Here is a 16,536-nt window from a genome sequence, read left to right on the forward strand (position 1 = left end):
CTGTATGTGAGATATTGATTGAAAGAGACTGGATAGGACAAAAAAAAAAAAAGAAAAAAAAAAAACATTACAGAGTCATTGTGATAGACAAGAAAAAGAAATATCCCTGATAGTACACGTACATCACTCAGACGTCTATTTCACGTCTACATTTACATGTGCAAGATTTATTTTTTAGAGTGTTAGCTCATCTGCATGTTTCCTAGCAGGTGTCAAATAGACTTTTATTAGATGTCTTTACTGTAAGATGTTTATGATTTAGAGTGTATGTAAAAGTGACATCTTACAGATGTCTGTGAGATGTTTGTACATGACAGATGCACAAAAGCGAAAATACAAAATTAGAAAGGAAAACACAGGAATCACCCCTTAGGTAGAACTTCGCTTTTGCATGCAGCACTGTATGAGGAATTTCAGAGAACTGGTTTGTTATTGTTTAATCTACATTCCCTTATTAGTGAAAGTCAAGATTCACCTGCACAATGCATGGCAAATTTATAAATAGACTAACAGGAATGTGTAGAAAATATACTTGACAGTTTATGACAACTATATCAACCATTTTGCATTTAATGACTTATACGATGAACTAATGACTAGATGTTTTGAGGGGTAAGACTATTGCACAGAGAACTATATAATACATTTTGAGCAACATGACACTAGCAACTGATAATGTAGGAAAATGCAGACAAATGTACAAAAACCATTGCATGAATGTACCAAAGCAATCGCAACTTGTTCAAATAAATGAGAAACTGCTATTATGATGTGCACAAGTAACTAGATGATGTGGAGGTTAAACAAGTAGTTTTGAGAATTTCATTTCTGATCTGAGAAATGCACCAAAGTGACTGAGAAAAACTGTAATGTACAAAGTATTAAATAAATTCAGTAGTTCAATACTTCTTCTCCATGTTATTAAATTTGATTACATATAAATAATTTATGAACTTACTTATTCTGTTTTATTTGTATGTATGGATTGATTGGGTTGTTATTGACATCTAAACAATGGACGGACGGACGGACAGATAGATAGATAGATAGATAGATAGATAGATAAATGGACAGGCGGGAGGGTGGTGGGTGAACGGATGGATGGACAGGCAGATAGATAGAATGACAAATGGACGGATGGACAGATAGAAAGAACAACAGATGAACAGATGGACAGATAGATAGATAGATAGATAGATCAACAGACCGACGGATAGACGGACAGACAGATAGATAGTATGACAAACAGACAGATGGACAGATAGATAGAACAACTGATGAACGCACGGACGGACAGACAGACAGACAGAAAGAGAGATAGATAGATAGATCAACAGACGGACGGACGGACGGACAGACAAACAGACAGACACATAGATAGACAAATAGACAGATAGATAGATGGATACATAGATAGATAGATAGATAGAATGGACGGACAGACAGACAGAAAGAGAGATAGATAGATCAATGGACGGACGGACAGACAGACGCACAAACAGACAGACACATAGACAGATAGATAGATAGAATGGACAGATGGACAGACAGACAGACAAATAGACAGACAGACACATAGATAGATAGATAGATAGATAGATAGATAGATAGATAGATAGATAGATAGATAGATAGATAGATAGATAGATAGATAGATAGATAGATCGATCAACGGATGGCTGGAAGGGCTGGACAGACAGACAGACACATAGAAAGACACATAGAAAGAAAGATAGATAGATAGATAGATAGATAGATAGATAGATAGATAGATAGATAGATCAATGGACGGACAGGCAGATAGATAGATATGATCTTTTAGCATTACTGAACCAGAAAATCACCCCAGAACCAGCATATATTTGACTTACTTGCTTTCTGAACAATTTTATGATGAGAATTCTTCTTGTAAGGCGTTGCTAACATCTATTCCACCTCTCCAGATCTACGATTAAACTTAAGTGAAGAACCACCTTGGAACATCTGTGTCCACCTCTCTGAGCTGAACCATGTTTCAAACACAGCCCACCTGTTTCCAGATCTCACTTACTCAACTGCTTCCCACTGCAGGCCTGTGGCACAGTTAACTGTGCTCTCGGGAGACAAGAACCTCAAATTTCTGCTCTATTCTGAGCGCTTTTCAAGAGCAGCTAGTTTAAGACAGCAATGGCCCCTTGATGGGAATCACTGCTGCTATATTCAGTCTGGAGAAGCTTTGGCTCCTCACTAGAGATGGCTGAAAATAGTGTCTGGACCTCTATGCTACTATTAGCCTACCATGTAAGCTCTGTATCTGCTAATATATCATAAGGGGAGGGGGGTGAATGTTGTGATGAACCCTGTGGCTCATGCCTCACTGGAGACTCTATGAGTCAGTCATAAACAAGTGACATTTGATGATCCATTTCCTCAGGAGATGTCGCACTAGCACGCAGTGAGCTCTGAAGATTCAGGAGCATTTTATGATTCAATTGTTTATTTTCTGAAAATGAATAACAAGGGCCTTTGTGAAAAAGAAGTGTGCTTAATTGTATTGAATGTGCATATCTAGTGTCCTTCAAATCTTAAAAGCATATTTTAAAAACACTGTGGCAGATAATATAATATTAATGAAATAAAATGCACTTCTACTCTTAACACACTTCAGTACATATTTAAAAAGTGCATTTTGTAATGTCAAATTAAAATTTTATTTTAAAGTTCATTTTAATATCATTTTTTTAATAATTTAGACGTCCTGACTTACACACTAAAGCCCATGTAAAGTACTTCATTATAATTGTTACTGTATCGTGTTATTCAATATTACATTTAAAGTGTAAAATAAAATAAAATAATATAAATATTACACAGTATTAGCCTTTGAAAAGCCTTTTATTTACTTATCCTCATGTTGTTGGATTCCAGATGTAATCTATATGCCATGGAACACAAAACAAGACATTTTCCAGAATGTCCAATCTGCTCTTTTTCATAATAAAAGTGAAGAACAACTACGGCTGTTGAGCTTTAAAAATGTAAAGTATTAACTGAAAACATTCACCGCTGCTGTAACTTTTTCCCTCTCTCTTTTGAGAAAAATATATTTTAAATTTTGTCAATATTCAATCAAATTGACATTAGTTTAGGTAAAGGAGCAAAATTATACCAAATATTTAAACATATTTTTATTTTAATTTAAATATGTAATTATTTGATCATTACAACATGAAAAAGTTATTTAGACTGTATTAATAGACTATCATATTTTGTCATAATTGTTAATGTCATTAAGCGTTGTTTTTATTGTGATATGTTTATCATGAAATCCCTCAATTATCATCATGATGTAAATTATTAATCTCTTCTGTTATCTCTTTTGTCTGTTATCGTAGGATAAAAATGTGAGCGTTTCACTTTCATTCTACAGAGAAGAGCAGCTTAAACATTTTTCTAAAGATCTTTATTTGTGTTCCACTAAAGAAATAAAGTCATACGAGTTTGGAACAACACAAAGGTTAAAGGATGATCAAATTTTCATTTTTTTGGTGATCTATTCCTTTTACATTCTTCACAGTGCTGCAGTGATAGGGAGTCACAGAGTGTCATGGGTAATCTGTTTTTCACTTGTTATGTTTGCTCTACAAAGTAAACCGCCCCTGCTACTGGAGCAAAAGTCTCACTGAACAACAACAGAGAACTCTTTATGACAGAGTGAGAATAAGTGAATTAGACACCGGGAGTTTCACAGAACTGTAGTAATTTGATCAGTCTGTCTGAAGCGTGTGTTCCAGACAGCTCAAATATGATAAGACATCGCAGCCATGTGGGAGAACGTCAGATCCTTCAGACTACTCGTGCTGGGTTACAGAGAAGCTACACCAGCTCTTATTCAGTAACATCTGAACTGACAGATGGAAACATTATTTGACAGACAAAGAGAGTAAACATGTACAAAGTTCTCTCTTATCCTGACAAACACCCACATGCTCCAAAAAAGCAATGAAGGCACCAAAGTGACATAAAGAAAGCTGCTCATGTTGCCTTCTGGTCCCTTTCCACTCTCCACTTCTCTTCTAAATCTTTAAAGAAATCTTTAAAACCTGGAGAAACTATCCAAAAGCATTTTTAAGTGTATCTCAGTGGTAATGTTTGGCTCATCCAAGACCTCTCAAAAGAACATGATTTGAAATCTGCAATCTTGGGGCAATTATCAGCTCCTCGGTTTGGCAGCAAGAGGTTACCTAAACTATAAATGCCATTTGATTAATCACTTTGGAGAAGGAGAAAAATTATGATACTGATTAATTTATATCAAAGAACGCACACAGTCCCAAACACCGGTTTCTCCAGTAGTAGGTGGAACTATTGTGCAAACAGCAATCTCATTGGCTGGCGCTCACATATCACAGCCCCGTTTTAATTTCAGCAAATCATTTCGAGCAAACGCAGACAAAATGATTAATATCCATGAACCCAGCAGCTCATTAATCCTTAGTGAATTTTATGGTGTTATTAGCAGTAGAAATATTAGTAGGTTTTTTATCTTTTCAGTATTATTTTTAGTCCCCCCCCCCCCTCCACATTTTTTATAGAAACATTAAATTACAAACAATATCTTAAGCACCACCACAAGTCCTAAGTTCAGACAAATATGCATTCATATATGGTTATTCTAAAGATGAGTGTTCGAGCATGTTTAGGTCCTCAAAAATGTGATTCAGTTTGGGGAAGAAGAAGAAAATTACAAATCACTTCCCACCAAAAAAAAAATTATAATGCTATAATAACTGACTGATGCTAAGTGTACATTCAGATATTTAAAAAACTGCCAATAAGCTTTTTAATTCTGGTGAGTTAACTTTAAAATTTCATTTATTTAATTTAAATTTCATTCATTTAACATTGGGGGCATCGAAGTTATTTGACATATTTGAAGATTTTTTTAAAAAAGTAACACAATAGTTATTTTCCCTGGTAATTAGTTACTTTTATAGTGGTGTAACTCAGTTACTATCTCAGTGAGAAGTAAATAGTAACTATAATTAATTACTTTTTTAAAGTAACATGGCCAACACTGGTTATAACAACTTCCTTTTACATATTGAAACATCAAACTTTGTCAGGCCACTATGCACACGCCCTTTAACGAAGACTCAAGATCTTCACAATTAAACATTGCAAAGGCCTTTACAGTAGGCTGACCAAATATAATGTTGATGTCATTAAATCTCTATGAGGAGTTTGTTAGAGCGTAAAACATGCCACTTCCTGTTGGCAGCATTTGGCGCTATGACTATAAGAACTTGCAGAGAAAATTAAAAATAACAGACTTCCTGTTGAGTTTAATACTTTATACCCGGGGACTTTTTTTGTAAGTACTGGTGTGTTACATGTGTCTACTAAATTTTGTACATGTATGTGAAAAATACATTTAACTTTGTTAAAATTTTATAGGTGGCGCTATCAAGCCATTTTGCCACACCTACTTCTGAAAGGCATATCAGATGTAAATTTTCTCTACTTTTGCTGTGCAAAGTTGAGTTTTCAAGCATGTTTATGCCCTAAAAAATGTGATTCATTTTGGGGAAGAAGAAAAAAATTACACTTCCCACCAAAAAAAAAAAAACCCTTTTGATTGATTTGAATTGAAAACTGTGTTCAAAGGGGAAAGATGGCACTATTTTGTATCAGTGTTTGTTCCTCTTTAGTTTTTTAAGATGTCGATTCCATTCAGTCATGAGTCAGCACTCATTGTTTTAGATGTGTGCTGACCTCATCGGCAGCTTTAGTTTGAGGACAGTCTGTGCCGTTCATAATTGTGTGTTGATGACTAAATGTAATTTAGTGTAGAATGAGAGAGTATGACATTGCTGCATTTTTCGAGTTAAAATTAAGTATAATTACAAAACTATAATTGTGTTTTAGAGGTAAAAATCTGAAACATCTATCAAATATTGACCACTAAACGAAAACTAACTTCTTTTCTACTTTTCTGGTTTGGATGTTCTGTCCTTCACATCATCCTCGACTTCATCCATGTCCTCTCAGCAGGCATAACTCAAGCCTAATTTGTTTCCTGAGCTGTAATTGCATCCTGGTGGCACAACACATACGATATCTGTTTACAACCTTTTTAGGGTCACGTCGTTACACTTGACCCAAAATTCTGTGTCATCTGTGTCAAAAAAAAAAAAAAAACACTGATTTCTTCACTGAGCTATAGGAAGAGCACACATACCCTGCAACAAGCTGTTTATTTGCAGTAAACTTGCAGAAATCAAGATCTGATATTGAATCTTTAAGGATTTTATACATATTCCAACCTTTTAATCCTCTCAGATCTAATGAAAACTTTTATTTATTCATTTATTTATTTTCATTTTGTACGCCTTCCTTCACTCAAACACTTGAAGTGATAGTACATACAAAAATAAAAACTCACAAATCATTTACTCTCCTTAATATCATTGTATGAACACAAACTTACCTAGACAGTTTTCAAAGTATCTTTATTTGTCTTCCACAGAGTTTTGGGACTACATGAGGCAAAAGAAATCATAACAAAATGTTATTTTCGAGTGAACTATTCCTTTAAAGATTTCGTCTTGCATATTGATCATGCAATTAAACAGTTTTCTTTTATTTTCAAGACCTGACCCAAGAATATACTTATTGACAGCAAAGACATGCATGTACTTAAAAACAACTGTGTTTCCATTTATTCAGCTTTTATGCTATACTAACTGAACCTGAAATTTGTAATATAGTTACTATTGTTACAGAATGGACTCTTTCATAGAAGAACTGTATTTAGCACTTGAAATAGGCCTGAAACCTGTATTCTGTCCATGCATTAAAATAGCCCTTTGTAAGGAAAGCCAAGAAAACAAAGCATATCCGGCAAGGTAGAATCTGTCATGAACACACACAGAAAACAACAAACCACTTCACCAAAGAGACAGCTCCTGAAGGAAAACACCATTAGCGGAGTACATACTCATTGTTAAACAGTAATCAAAGAGCAAAAACAGAGCCAAAGCAACAGATCTTTGATTTGGGTGGAAGGGTTGAGATGATAGCATTGGCAGAGAGCTCTGAGCTTGACAGGAAGCTCCACACAAGCAATCTGCCCGGCTGAATTCATTTGGAGCGACAGAAAAGATGAATGGCAACCTGAGATGGGTCAGAACTTGAAATCTGTCGTCTCTAAGAGTAATCGGTTTTGAGGAATCAGTCACCTGGCTACATCACACATGAATAAACCTATAGAGCTCAGAAGAGATGGGAGACTAGAAACTGAAAAACTTTTTGGTCTTTGCTCATTCACAAAATATTCAGCCTCAAACTTTGAAATTTTTCAAGCATAATGTTCATAATGTTTTCAAAAATCATTGTAATAGAAGTAATTTCCTAATTTATTTACATACACACACACAAATATATATACTATTATTACTTTTTATTTATTAATCCATATGTACATTAATATATTATGTGTACACACACACATACAGTGCCCTCCACTAATATTGCCACCCTTAGTAAATATGAGCAAAGGTGGATGTGAAGTTAAATCCGTTTATCTATTTGACCTTTCATTAAAAAATTCACAAAATTCTAACCTTTCACTGAAATGGAAAGTGGGTGGATAGTCTCATTATGAAATAAATGTTTTTCTCTAGTTCATGTTGGCCACAATTATTGGCACCGAATTATTGCAACGTCCTTTTCTCAAGTTCACAGCTCTGAGTTTTCTCCTATATTATATACATTACATATATTACATATATTTTCTATAGTGTTCAGGTCAGGGAACTGGGACGGCCATGGCAGAAGCTTCATTTTGTGCTGAGTTACACATTTTTGTGTTGATTTTGATTTTTGATTTATATCATTGTCCTGATGGAAGATCCAACCACAGCCCATTATAAGATTTCTAACAAAGGCAGTCAGGTCAGATTTTTTTAACTGTTGGTATTTGATAGAATCCATGATGCCATGTATCTGAACAAGATGTCCAAGACCTTTGGCAGAAACATTGGCGCACAACATTAAAGATCCAGCATTATATTTAACGTGCATGGCCATGGAACACTTTTTATCCCTATTTCTACCATACCCATCTGGAGGGTTTGCTGCCAAAAAGCTATTTTTTTGTTTCATCTGACCATAGAAGAGTCTTTGGACACTCATACTCTCCTTCTTACCATTCATTACACTGTAAAAAACAATTTGTTGAGTCAACTTAAAATAATTTGTTACCCTGCTGACTTAAAATTTTAAGTTCAGTCAACTCAAATAAGTTTAGTCAACTTCAAATGTTAAGTTGTACTAAGTGAAAACTTACATATTTGAGTTGACTAAACAAACAATTTAGTTTGTTAAACTTAAAAGCTGGGCTTGTTACCCAGCTGCCTTAAAATGTTAAGTTGAATAAACTCAAATATCTAAGCTGTCACTTAGTACTACTTAACATTTCAAGTTGACTAAACTTTTTTTGAGCTGACTGAACTTAAAATTTTAAGGCAGCCAGGTAACAAATTATTTTAAGTTGAATCAACAAATTGTTTTTTACAGTGTAGGATGATATAGAGACATATCCTCTTCCATCTTCAGTTGATTTGAACTTCTTAATTATTGCCCTGATGGTGGAAATAGGGATTTTCAGTGCTTTAGCATTTTTTTTCTTATTTTGTGAAGCTCAACAATCTTGTTCTGCACATCAGAACTATATTCTTTGGTTTTACTCCTTGTGATGGATGATTAACGGAATTTTGCCTTTGTGTTCCTTATATTTATAATATAACAGGAATTTATAACAGGAAGTCATGCCTGGGTAATTTTATGTTCCTAGTCACCCTGGTGTGCTAAAAAAAAAAAAAACTAATTATGAATGGGAATATAGTTCAGATATTTTACCCAAATAGAATTTCTAGAGGTGCCAATAATTGTGGCCAATGTGTTCACTGATACCCATAAAAGTAAATAAAAACTAAATAATACGGGGGGGAAATCTACTTGCTTTCCATAGCTGGTTTGCATTTAGGGGGAAGGTAGAAAACTGAATTCTGCTCGCTCATACCTGACTGCAATGTGCATTAAGTTATTACCGGTATTACATTTATTGAGTGTCACAATTATCCTTGCATTCCTTTAGAGCAACAGTGAATACTCCAGGATTCCTGTATTCTGACACCCTGAAACCGTGACAAAAATCCATGCAGCATAATGCCAAGAAGTCTTTCTGAGCCTCTTTGGATTAGACTGTCAGGCACCTCTCAGCTCTACTCTGCACTGGGGTGAACCCAGCAGTTCCTCTAACGGTATGAACGCTTAGTAAGCCGATCAAAGGAGGAACCCTGTACTTACAGCTCCATTAGGATTAATTGTGAATGCTAGACTAGATTATTACATTTCCAAATAAAAAGTAGCTGATAATTGCCCATGTAAAACGCTGTTGGTTGGTTACATTTTATGTGTAAATAAGGAGTAGTGATTGATCGTGCAAAGCTCGCTCACATAATGTTAGTGTGGTGTGAGTGGTTGCCAGGATGCTCTGAGTGACACTGCTATGCAGTTGCTGGGTGGTTGTTTTGGGTGGTTGCAATGGCACCACTATTGCTGACCCAGTTCAAAGAGCCCAGCCTCAAGACTCTAGTCATGTCCCAAATGATGCACTATACACTATGCACCTATACTATGCACTCGACTAGCATATAAAGTATTTAAGGTCATTTTCAGAGTCTGATAGCCCCTCCCCTTCTGCTACAAAAGGAACCATGACAATTGAGTGCATGAAGTGTCCAATGTTCCACACTTCATTTTTCGGTTCATTAAGTGCATCATCTTGGTGTTTGAAGTGCACTTTTTCTTTCTGTAATTTTCAGAGAGAACACGCTACTTGCTCTACTTACACTCTATATATAGCACCAAATAGTGCATAAGAACATGATTTGAGATGCACTTTATGGAATTCTCCTATACTGCTATACTAGTTTGTAACTAATTCTGTACTTCATTCAGCTGCACCATTTGTTCTTAAGGCAGAACATAGCTATTAACTCTCCATAAAGTAATATGCAGTCGCATAATACAATGCTTGCCCTCAGTGATCCCATAACAACCTTGAAGTTGTTGAAATCCTTTGAATTTCAGGTAATTCTTGATTCTGGCTTAATTTGTTTTACACAAATAAAGATTAAAATGTTTCTATTGAAATACACTACTGCTTAATCATGAATAACATAGTACTTTAATATGTAAGTATGTAAGCAATGTTTAGAAGCTGTATTTGAAATGAATGTGGATCCAAAACAAAAATCACAGGAAATTACTGTAACACTTTTGAGGTATCATTCTTGTTCATAGCACATACACTGGACAAAATTATAAACGCAACACTTTTGTTTTTGCCCCCATTTTTCATGAGCTGAACTCAAAGATCTAAGCCTTTTTCCATGTACACAAAAGGCCTATTTCTCTTAAATACTGTTCACAAATCTGTCTAAATCTGTGTTAGTGAGCACTTCTCCTTTGCCGAGATAATCCATCCACCTCACAGGTGTGGCATATTAGACAGCTGATTAGACAGCATGATTATTGCACAGGTGTGCCTTAGGCTGGCCACAATAAAAGGCCACTCTAAAATGTGTAGTTTTATCAGACGGCACAATGCCACAGATGTCGCAAGTTTTGAGGGAGCGTGCAGTTGGCATGCTAACTGCAGGAATGTCCACCAGAGCTGTTGCCCATGAATTGAATGTTCATTTCTCTACCATAAGCCATCTCCAAAGGCGTTTCAGAAAATTTGGCAGTACATCCAACCGACAACCGCAGACCACGTGTAACCACACCAGTCCAGGACCTCCACATCCAGCATCTTCACCTCCAAGATCGTCTGAAACCAGCCACCCGGACAGCTGCTGCAACCATCGGTTTGCATAACCAAAGAATTGCTGCACAAACTCAGAAACCGTCCCAGGGAAGCTCATCTGCATGCTCGTCGTACTCATCGGGGTCTCGACCATTGTAACCGACTTAAGTGGGCAAATGCTCATATTGGATGGTGTCTGGCACTTTGGAGAGGTGTTCTCTTCATGGATGAATCCCGGTTTTCACTGTACAGGGCAGATGGCAGACAGTGTGTATGGCATTGTGTGGGTAAGTGGTTTGCTGATGTCAACGTTGTGGATTGAGTGGCCCATGGTGGTTATGGTATGGGCAGGCGTATGTTATGGACAATGAAAACAGGTGAATTTTATTGATGGCATTTTGAATGCACAGAGATACCATGACAAGATCCTGAGGCCCATTGTTGTGCCATTTATCCACGACCATCACCTCATGTTGCAGCATGATAATGCACGGCCCCATGTTGCAAGGATCTGTACACAATTCCTGGTAGCTAAAAAAAACACAGTTCTTGCATGGCCAGCATACTCCCCGGTCATGTCACCCATTGAGCATGTTTGGGATGCTCTGGATCAGCGTATACGACAGTGTGTTCCAGTTCCTGCCAATATCCAGCAACTTCGCACAGCCATTGAAGAGGAGTGGACCAACATTCCACAGGCCACAATCAACAACCTGATCAACTCTATGCGAAGGAGATGTGTTGCACTGCGTGAGGCAAATGGTGGTCACACCAGACACTGACTGGCTTTCAGACCCCCCGGACCCCCCCAGTAAAATAAAACTGTTCATTTTAGAATGGCCTTTTACTGTGGCCAGCCTAAGGCACACCTGTGCAATAATCATGCTGTCTAATCAGCATCTTGATATGCCACACCTGTGAGGTGGATGGATTATCTCGGCAAAGGCAAAGTGCTCACTAACACAGATTTAGACAGATTTGTGAACAATATTTGAGAGAAATAGGCCTTTTGTGTACATAGAAAAAGTCTTAGATCTTTGAGTTCAGCTCATGGAAAATGGGGGCAAAAACAAAAGTGTTGCATTTATAATTTTGGCCAGTGTATGTTGAGGAATGAGTTTCGTACAAAACATCACGCAGAAATAGTATGCTATTCTAAATTAAGCCAAACAGATAAGGTTAGAAACTCATAAATGTCCATACCCTAATAAAAATAGTGATATTCGCCTCACACACCACTGATATGTATAGTATAAACAACATAATAGAGACCCCAAACAGCCAATCATAGAACAGATAACAAACACTAAGCCCATTCTATTTATAATGAGTCTCAGTCCTATTCAGAGTTACAGGAAAAGGAGGGAGTAGATGGGTTACTGTAGTGCTCTCAGTTTCAGTAAAAGCGTCCTCTGCTGAACTCATCTGCAGTCATCGGTGGGCTATTCTTTTGTGGAGGTAGGGAGTGGGCAGAGGTTAAGGGGTGTACTTGAAGACTATTAAATCTTGGCATATAAAAGGTAGTGCTGTCGGTAATGCACTAAGAAGAGGAAAGCAGAATGTAGATTAGATTACACAGCAGCTGCAGTGCTTATGTTTTCATCAGGGAGAGGTGACTTATCCAAACACCCTACTGTGCTGTCTCAAATGAAGGGTCAGGGGAATTCTGAGTTAATGTGCATCTTTAGTGAATAAATGTTGACAGCATGCTCCCGTTATTACAATCAGCATAAATTGCTTGTTAAGTGTTTTGGCAGGCGTACAGAAGCTGTCTTGGTCTGGACAAGGTCATTTCAGATCAGTGAGCTAAGCACACACAGTCATTTTCACATGGACGTAACCCATACACACTGAGCATGTGATTGATGTACTTTGACAAATGTCTGCCTGAAAAGAAAACAGAGTAAGAACAGAAACATACATTTAGTGCCTAGTTAAACTGGATTATAGGTAGTCAGTAAATAAGACGCCAGTTTATGCTTCAAAATATTGTATTAAAATGGGGAAAATAAAAATTTCACAACCTGAAAGTTGTCTCGTCTTTCTTTTGTATATTGTTGCTTGCAGATTTTGCACTGGCCTTAGCTAAATAAATAAGTAAAATAAATTACCTAGAAATCAAAAATAAGAACCACACACTACAAATTCCAAACATGCATCAAAATATACAGATACATATCTTCATATATTTCATCTAAATAAATTAATATTTTCCAAAACCTTTTATAAAAGCATACATTTTGCATACAATAGTGGGAATGTTTTTCTTGCTTTTTAAAACATTTTGTGATAGATTTGAAGGTTTTTAGTAAATAGATTTTAAAGTAGGAGAATATATATTCATATACTGACCTGACGGCATGTGTCTGTTTTAAAGGTAGACTTTGACAGGACAGATAACTGTCTAGCATGCTAAGATTTTGTGCTAGCTCTTTTGAGTGAACTCTCTAAAAATCTCGCTTCCCCGTCTCTCTCCACGTCTGTCTTCATTTTCTTAGTGTGTCCCTGGAGTTTTCCTCCGTGTCTCCTTTCATCCTATACACAAAAACCAATTTGCTCCACAAAACCTTAGTGCCACGCTCACTCCTGTCCCCCTTCTGACCCCCGGCAGACAGAGCAATCAGATATCCAACCCTCGTATCCTGACCTCACTGGCACTCATCATGTGCATGCACACTCCCACAAATGAGCACTGACATTCTCAGTAGAAATACTGTAATATTCTGGGAAATGTATGACATAGCCATCTTGGTAACTTCAGCAAATTTGGAGTCTCAAACCCCATTGTGTCACCAACAGTTCAAAGTTTCACAAACATTTTTATCTTATAACTTTTGAACCGAATAGCCTAAATACACAATTCTTCACTGGGTCATGAGTTAAGTGAAAACCGTTTCAGGTCCCAACCAACTATAATTCCCACCATTTTAAATTTTGCTGTAAAAGCTGGGATTTGGTTTTTTGAGATCATGCTTAGTAATTATCATGGACTCTTGGCACCTAAGCCATTTGGGAAAATAACTACTAGTTAGATCACAAAAACATCTTTCTAATCTTCTATACTCTGCTCTCTTTACACTGCTTGAGTCATATGGAATGCAATGACAACTTTTCAAGATCAGTTATATTACCTTTCTGCCATTCTACACCAATCACTAGAGGCCATGTGTGGAGTGAGGCTTTGCTCCTGGGAAACTGGGAAACAAAACCCAGTTTTGGAACAGCACCACCTATTGGTACAAGGATGTAAGCTAGGATTAAACATTCTTCTGCCCTTTAAACAAACAGCCATACATTTCAAACCTCAAATTATAATTGATGCAATAAATGAGGTCTTAGTCATGTTTAGTCTCATTATTCCTGTGTGCAACTATACTTTTCATTAGATCTTGCTTTATACAGATGTTTTATACTGATCTCACTCCACTGGCTCCTGGTTGTGGCCAGAATCAAATTTAAAGGAGACCTATTACACCCCTTTTTACAAGATGTAATATAAGTCTCAGGTGTCCCTAGAATGTGTCTGTGAAGTTTTAGCTACAAATACCCCACAATTTTTTTTTATTATATCATTTTGAGAGCATGTCTCTTTAAATGCACATAAGTTGCTGTTCCCCGCCCCCTCTCCCGAAATGGGCTGTGCCTCTACAGCTCATACCTCAAATACAAAACATCTGTTTGGTTTTGATTGTCATGTCTATCATGCTCATGTGACACGCACGTCCTGATTTTGCTGAGTTAGACATATTTTGTTGACCTTGGAACAATATTTTAGTCCAAAATTTTAATCTTGACCACATTCCTACACCTAAACCTAAACTTACCCATGAGTAATCCCTAAAATCAAAGGAAATGGCAGATGAATGACCCTGATGTACAACCACCAAACACTGATTGCAAGCCTAAACTTCACAAAAACTATAAACTTCATCATCATCTTCATCATCATCAAAGCTTATTATTTGCAAGCATTTAAAGCCATATCAATTTAAACTTGTGATATAGGGTTTTCTGAGCACACATCCAAAGTATGCACACAGAAAGTAGCTGTCACATGGCCAAACCAAGTCTACTAATCTCTTTCAAAGCAATCGTTTGCAAGATAAGACTCTTATTCCTCAGCTGGGATTGTGTTGAGCCCTTTGAAGCTGCATTGAAACTGCATTTTTAACCTGCAAACTGTTGAGCACCATTGAAGTCCACTATATGGAGAAAAAAGACATGAAAGACATGAACATTTTGGATGACATGGGGGTGAGTAAATTATCAGGAAATTTTTATTTTGGAAGTGGAGTAATCTTTTGAATGCATAATTACAGTGTAACAAGGACACCTTAAAGGAGAAGTCCACTTCCAGAACAAAAATTTACAGATAATGTACTCACCCCCTTGTCTGCTCGTCTTGTCTTGCTCTCTGAACTCTGTGTATTCTGACTGTTAGGGTACAGTTAGGGTAGACAGTTAGGGTATGTCGGAAAACTCCAATCGCTTTTTCTCCCTCAACTTCAAAAATCATTTCAACATCATCCTACGTCGCTGCAGAAATACCGACCCAGTCTTTGCAAAGTGAACATGCAAAGAAGATTAAACACCCTTAACAAAAAAGGTAAAACAGCGATATAGGGTGATTTTGAAGTTGAGGGGGAACATGAGATGGGAGTTTTTCGACATACCTTAACTGTCATGAACCGGAAACCGCATTTTGGAAGTTCAAACTTGGGGCACCATATCAGTCCATTATATGGAGAAAAATGCTGAAATGTTTCCCTCAAAAAAACATAATTTCTTTACGACTGAAGAAAGAAAGACATGAACATCTTGCATGACAAGGGGGTGAGTACATTATATGTATATTTTTGTTGTGGAAGTGGACTTCTCCTTTAAAGGGTTCATTGGATGCAAAACTCCACCTAGTGGTTTGGGTTTTCACCCAAGCCATTCTCAGCTTCTTGTCGGTGTGACATTACACCAACAAAGGCCGCTCCCATGATAGTTGATTGACATGACCATTTTACCTTAGACCCGCCCTGACTGAGCTGTAACAGTCCGACTCCGACCACCATTGGGTCTACTCTGGTGCAGGGGAAGACAAGATTGTCTCCGACTGAGCGATTGAGATGTTCTGTTGTTGGATGTAATAATGATCATAGCAGTCATCATTTACTCCCAACGTCTGAGTCACTGAAGATGCAGAGGATTAACGTCACTTTAGTTTTAGAAGGAAATGCATTTATGTTCGAGTGAATCATTCATGATGCAGCTTCACCTATAGCAGAAGTGAGGTTTTATACCGGTTTTTATGCATCTTTGCAAATTGCCTTTTTTAATAATGTGCTAGTTACCAAGTTTAGCAGCTAAACGCAGCTAAGTGCAACTAATGTAAACAGACCGGCTCATCACCCCACAAAAGAGAGGGGCGGGGTGAGCAGAGCTCATTAGCATTTAAAGGAACATGCAATAGAATGGCTCGCTCTGAACAGGACTGATTTTGACATGGTAAAAAGGGTGTTTTTTACACTACCACTGAGAAATTTTAACGAAAGTATGTTATAGACTTCTCATTAAGACCCTAAAGAATCATATCAGCTTGTGGAAAATGGGTATCCGATGACCCCTTTAAAATTTTGAATAGTGCAGTCTTCGCATCGCCTTGAATTAAAATAATTGATGCCTAAAATGAA

The 16,536-nt window shown here is 37.0% G+C and overlaps 1 protein-coding gene and 1 long non-coding RNA gene across 2 annotated transcripts in view; both read right to left on the reverse strand.

Annotated features, from left to right (window-relative positions):
* Window positions 1-2,058, reverse strand: part of large2 (LARGE xylosyl- and glucuronyltransferase 2) — a 132,940-nt gene extending 130,882 nt beyond the window's left edge. The window contains exon 1 of the mRNA XM_051134865.1: window positions 1,872-2,058. The gene's annotated coding sequence lies outside the window, so the exon portion shown is untranslated. The remainder of the gene's footprint in view (window positions 1-1,871) is intronic.
* A 9,862-nt stretch (window positions 2,059-11,920) lies between these two features.
* On the reverse strand, window positions 11,921-13,620 carry LOC127180676 (uncharacterized). The gene is made up of 3 exons (XR_007829680.1): window positions 13,208-13,620; window positions 12,880-12,940; window positions 11,921-12,742 (listed from the first exon to the last, which is right to left on the reverse strand). It is a non-coding gene; the product is annotated as an uncharacterized LOC127180676 (long non-coding RNA).
* Between the last annotated feature and the right edge of the window lie 2,916 nt (window positions 13,621-16,536).

This window comes from Labeo rohita, chromosome 18 (genome assembly GCF_022985175.1).
Source record: "Labeo rohita strain BAU-BD-2019 chromosome 18, IGBB_LRoh.1.0, whole genome shotgun sequence".
Lineage (NCBI taxonomy): Eukaryota > Metazoa > Chordata > Actinopteri > Cypriniformes > Cyprinidae > Labeo > Labeo rohita.